Genomic DNA, 5,974 nt, shown 5'->3' on the forward strand with positions numbered 1-5,974 from the left:
TGGGAATCAAACACCTTTAACATTTCTCATGTTTTTCTCCTGTCTAGAGTTAAAGATGGGTCCATTACAGGCAATATCCCAGCCTTTGAAAAAGGTTAGCTTCAACTGACCTCATGGACTTCTTTCCAAACAAATACATTTTTAAGCTACAGGGACTTCACATTTCTGACCCTGCTGGTAAAATTAGCTGGGTCTTTCCAACATGAGCCAATAGTTCTGATGTGAAGAATTGCCTTCCTATGCAGATAAGTTGAAGTGATGTCTTTCATCTTGCACTTCCTTAAATGATTATTTCTGTCTGAAACCTGTCTCTCCCCAATAGCCCATTGCCTCAATTCCACTAGTGCAGTGCTCAATAACTTTCTAGAAATGTCTCTCTGGAGGATGACAGCATGTAACCACTCCGTGGAAGGAGACTATAAAGGTTAGAGAGTCCCTTGTTCCCACAGCTGGTCCAAAGTCCCTGCACCATGAAAACTAGGAATGACAAGTCTCTTAATGATTTTTGTTCTTCTAAGTCTATTTTATCCAAGTCATTTTAGACTGAATCATGATCCAATCTATATAATCCCCTGGCTTGAGTCTGGGGGGATAGCAATTTGTTAGAAAGCAAATTTCTAATAAGTAGCATTTCTTACATGATTATTTCCTAACCCATCTAGTTCACAAGGAATTATTCTGATGTTCACACCACTTCTTGTCTACACAACAGATGATACCTAACCACATGTTGCATTATATTTAGGAAGTATACATGCATCTTTTTTCTCTAGTGCTGTTTCAGATCTTCAAGTCTTGTACAAGATTGGATGCCTTTTCTTTCCCTGTCTCCTACAGTGTCAACTTCAGTGATGACCATATTGTAGATTCTGGAAAAAATATAAATTGAGCTGAATTAAATTGAACTGCCTAATTTTTTTCATCACCTGAATTCTAAGGGTGGCCTCACTATCTGTTACTTACCTACCATCCAGGAAGTGGTTTTTCCCTGAGCATGATGTAGTTGTTTAAGAGAAGCTTCCAAAGTTGTGCAGGGTTTCTGGCCTGCCTTCGGAAAGATTGGAGATCTTGGGCAATTGGAACTCCCTCTGGACTCTTCTGTCCATTAGCAGAAGGCACACATGCCAGAGGTCACTGCTAACAAGGAAGCTGAGCAAAGACCATGCTAGAGTTCTTAACCCCAGACGCACTGACAGTGTGTCTTAGTTAACCAGTGCCGCTGTAACAGAAACACCACAAGTGGGCGGCTTTAAAGAACAGAAACGTGCTTTCTCGTGGTTCTGGAATCTAAAAGTCCAAGTCAAAGTCTTGGCCACGTTGACTGTTTCTTTGGGCCTCTCTCCTAGTTTCTGGCTATCCCTGGTGTTACTTTGCTTATTGACGGGTCCTCACGTGGCACCTGTCTTCCTCTGTGTGTGTCTCTGTGTCTATTCTGTTCTTTTTTATAACTCAGAAGTGATAAGGTTTGGGACCCACTCTCCTCTAGTTGACCTAATTTCAAAAGTAATTAATAGAAATACAACAGGGAGGAAAAAAACCACAATATTTGTATGCTTCTTATTTTCTGTGAGGGAGAGAAAACAAAACAGTATCTCAGTGCCCCATTCATAACAGGAAAAGTTGTAACTGGAGCCATTGCTGTCAATTTTCTTGGGTATAAAAGAGGGTGATGGGCCATGTAAGCCTAGGGAAGCCATCAGTTGTGTCCACAGAACTTGGCCATGAACCTATTGCTATTTGTACTTCCCAAGATGATGACTGCGAGCCCCTGGGTGGTGCAAACAGTTAACACACTGGGCTGCTAACTGAAAAGCTGGAGGTTTGAGTACACCCAGAGGCATATTGAAAGAAAGACTTGGCAATCTACTTCTGAAAAATTGGCCACTGAAAACCCTATGGGGCACAGTTCTACTTGGACACCCATGAGGTTGTCATGAGTCTTAGTTGACTCCAGGCCAACTGATTTTTAAGATGGTGCTGGGGGTCTCAGGGAAGGCAGGAAAAATCTTTGTTGTTCAGACTTCTGAAACAATTGGAAGGACCCAAAATTTGCTAGCAGAGAGCTGAGAAACCAACCTAGTTAATATTCGATTACTAATTAGTATTATCCTGAGTAGAAAACAAAAGCGAGTTTGTTGAAAAACTCTTAAATGAAGTCTCTTAAAATTTTGAATTATTAATACACTGACTTATAAAAAGTATCCATTAATGAATTAAAGGCTTGACAAAGAGAAAGAAATGGTCCCCTGACATTCAGAGTTTTCTAAAACAACGTCTCCGAGAGTCCTTGAACTGTTGATAAAATACTATGCCTCTTTAACCTTGTCCTGCTAATTGGTCTCATAATGTCCAACACCTTTTGACCAAATAGGCTATTATATTCTCCACAGTGCTTAAGACTTCAAGACTCAGCCTGCTGATGACCTGGAGAAAATATAATCTTTTATAAATGTCATCAACTAAGTGACCTTGGCTACAAAACCTAGAGTCATTCTTTTCTTTATGGACATCAGCTAGAATCTCAAAGTGTCCATCTAAAGCTTTGTGGAAATATGTGGAATTGCATTTGTGATTTAATCCTACTTCTCTTGTGTAGGGGTCCTGGTGGTGCAGTGGTTAAGAGTTCGGCTGCTAACCAAAAGTTCGGCAGTTCAAATCCACCACCTGCTCCTTAGTAACCCTATGGGGCAGTTCTACTCTGTCCTATAGTGTCACTATGAGCTGGAATTGACTCGACAGCAATGGGTTCCTTGCTGTGTAGTTCATGGTGGTGCAAATGGCTTGTATGCTCAGCTGCTAACCGAAAGGTAGGCAGTTCGAGTCCACCAAGAGGTGGGTGACTTGGAAGAAAGGCCTGGCAGTCTCCTTCTGAAAAAACAGCCATTGAAAACCCTATGGAGCGCAGTTCTACTCTGACACACGTGGGGTCACCATGAGTCAGAATCAACTCGACAGCAACTGGTTACTGGTTTCCTTACTGCCACTGTCTATTCTTTAGCTGTAAAACAACTGAAAATTAACTTGTGCAAATGAAAATACAAAGACAGACTTCTAGCATCTGGGTGCTGCCAGAGGGATAGATAGATATTTTTTTTTTCTAGGAACAAAAGGCACTTTAAGTTACACTGTGTGTGATGAGACAATATTCCTTATTAGACGTTTCCCGTGACTGAGTGGAGATGGGATCCCTCTGAGCAAACACTTATGTCCCAGCAACTGATCAGAATGTGTTAGATTAGAATAGGAAAATGCAGCTTTACTTATTATTCAACAGCCCACAAGAAGTTATTGCCTTTAACTCAGAGTGAGAGCTAGAGAGAGGTGAATGTTAATACTTAGTCAGGTCAGAGACAGAGTCCTTGTGATTGTCTCTGCCATCACTCAGTGACTAGGGTAGAACCACCTTGAGAGCTAAAAGTCTGGAACGTGTTTTCCCCCTTGTGGAATAATCCAGCTTAAGAACCCTGAGTGTGTATCCCTCTGAAGCTTTGTGACAGCTTGCCTCCCTCAACGGGAAAACTAAATCGGATTTAGTCCTTGTTCTTTTTTTGCAAATAAATTCCTTCTTGATAAATAGGGTTGCCAGGCTACATGCTCACTTGTAAAAGGAGCAACTTAGCAACGTTTGTCCCTCCCTTTGTGGGTCTCTACTGATTCATCCACATCTGTGTCTATTTGTCTGTCTGCCTGTCTCTCTCTCTCTCTCTCTGAAAGAATTCATTAATGTATTCACTCATTTATTGATCTCATACTTTCCGAGTGTCTACGGTGTGTCACATGACACCGGGGGTGTCATGCCAAACAAAACAGTCTCTGCCCTCAAGAATCTTTCCTTCTAGAACTCTCTGGAGTTTGACTGGGCCCTGACTCTTCTACTCACTAGCTGTGTGACTTTGGGGCAAGTTACTTAACGTCTCTGTGCCTCATTTTCCTCAACATATAATGGGGATGGTATTAGTACCTACCTTAGCTGGCCTTTGTAAGGGTAAAATGAGATACTACGTGTAAAGCATTCAGAAACACAGCCTGGGGCTTAGTTAGTACTCAGAGTACGCTGCTATTTTCATTGTTGTTGTGAGCTCTTTATTGTCTCATCGTTTGTCTGCTGAGCTAAGACAGCACTCTCTTTCGTGCCTCATGTCTGCCCCAGGGAGCAAGCAGGAGCCCTCTCTGAAGATGTCCCAGGGGCAGGAACTGTAAGAGTAGCACACACTTGTTCTGTGGACGCACGCTGTCCAGGTGTGCCTCAGATGCAATCACCCCAGCGCCCTGCCAGGAAAATCAGGAACCTCTACATTCCAAGAGGTGTGTGAGCACAAACAAATCGAATGAGCTGAAGGGACACTTTGTAAGTACATAGGTCATCTGCACAGTGGCAAAGTCAGGTCTATCGCTTTCTTAAAGGACAACCGCTCCTCTCTTCTCCGTTGGTAATGGGATATCTAGAAGACAGGAGAATCTCTCCTGCCTCTGCCAGCCCATGTCCCGGTACTTTAAAGCTCTTGAATATCAGTGAAAGAGGTAAATCTTTTCAGATAATTTTTTTTCTGATAGACCACATTCCACTTTGGCAGTGTCCCTCTGCCCTGCTTGCTTTGCAGGTGACTTTCCTGGTTCCTGAAAAGAACCGGGATGAATCACTAGCTTGGGGAACATTTGCCTCTTCATACTATTGATTTTAGGAAAATGTTTTCATAAGTTTGGGAGGGCATACATTTAATTGTCATTTACCCTAAACAATTACTTGTCCAGGGAAAAACAATTACCGTGATTTTACCAGCCTTGACGTGTTTCTTATTGTGAAAAGAACATTTAAAATCACCTTTTTAACATAGGAGAAAAGCAAGTCCTATGTTTTATATTAGTTTTTTTTTTATTTTTGATGAAACGCTAGGTATAGTTTACTCCTAAATCAAAGTAGGTCTTTTTATTTATTATCATTGATAATTATTCATTATTAAGCAAAATTTCCTGCATAGAGAATGTCTATTTTGGTGAACCAATGTCGTTATACAAAGTGCCCGCTCTTTCTTGCCCTTACATTTTTGTTTCTGAATTAACATTTTTTTCACAAATCAAAACAATGCCCTCATTCCTGGAACAACAACTCTTTGTTTTGGGTACTGTGGCTGTGAAACCTTGACAAAGGTCTTCACTGAGTTTATTTTGGTTGTGATTGTTAGCTTCCTCTTATTCACAGGCACACTTAGCTCCGTTGTACTCTCCTAAAAGATGGTTCTAGCCCCATCTCCTTCAAGGACCAGGTGTGTTACTTCACTTCTGAAGGGTTTTCTCCTCATAAGTAAAATGAAGAGGTTGGATTTCAAGAACTCTAAGGCCCCTGGGTGGTGCAAATGATTACATGCTCAACTCCTGGCTGAAAGGTTGGCAATTCAAATTCACCCATAGGTGCCTCAGAAGACAGGTCTGGCAATCTGATTCCTAAAGACCACAGCCTTGAAAACCCTAGGGAGCAGTTCTACTCTACACACAAGGGGTCGCCATGAGCCTGAATCGATTTGAAGGCAAAACCACAAGGCCCCTTCTCCATCTCTAAACCTCTTTGGATCTATTAAGATCCAGTTTTCCAGGGGAGTTATGATAGCTGAGGTTTGACAATAAAAATACTAAGGCTGATTCCATAAGCAAGGCAGAAATCAGGTTCTTTTTTCTAGGAAAATAATTGAAACAACTTGAACAATAAAATGCATTCAACATGAGAACTATGCCAACTCTAACTCAGTTTTCCTTTGGGACCTCAAAAAGCACTCCAGGCGTTTGGAGAGCTTCAGGCAGCCCTGGGAACACTGTCCTTTGCTGGTGGCGATGCAATGTTCGACCACAGTCCCCTGGGGACGTTTGTTTTTAATTCACCAAGAAAATCCCGATATTAGCACATTCACTTGCCATCTGCTTCTATCTCATAAAGCACAGAAGAGAGAGAACCACGTCATGATATTCACGTCCAGTTGTC

Source organism: Trichechus manatus, unplaced genomic scaffold (genome assembly GCF_000243295.1).
Source record: "Trichechus manatus latirostris isolate Lorelei unplaced genomic scaffold, TriManLat1.0 scaffold00012, whole genome shotgun sequence".
Lineage (NCBI taxonomy): Eukaryota > Metazoa > Chordata > Mammalia > Sirenia > Trichechidae > Trichechus > Trichechus manatus.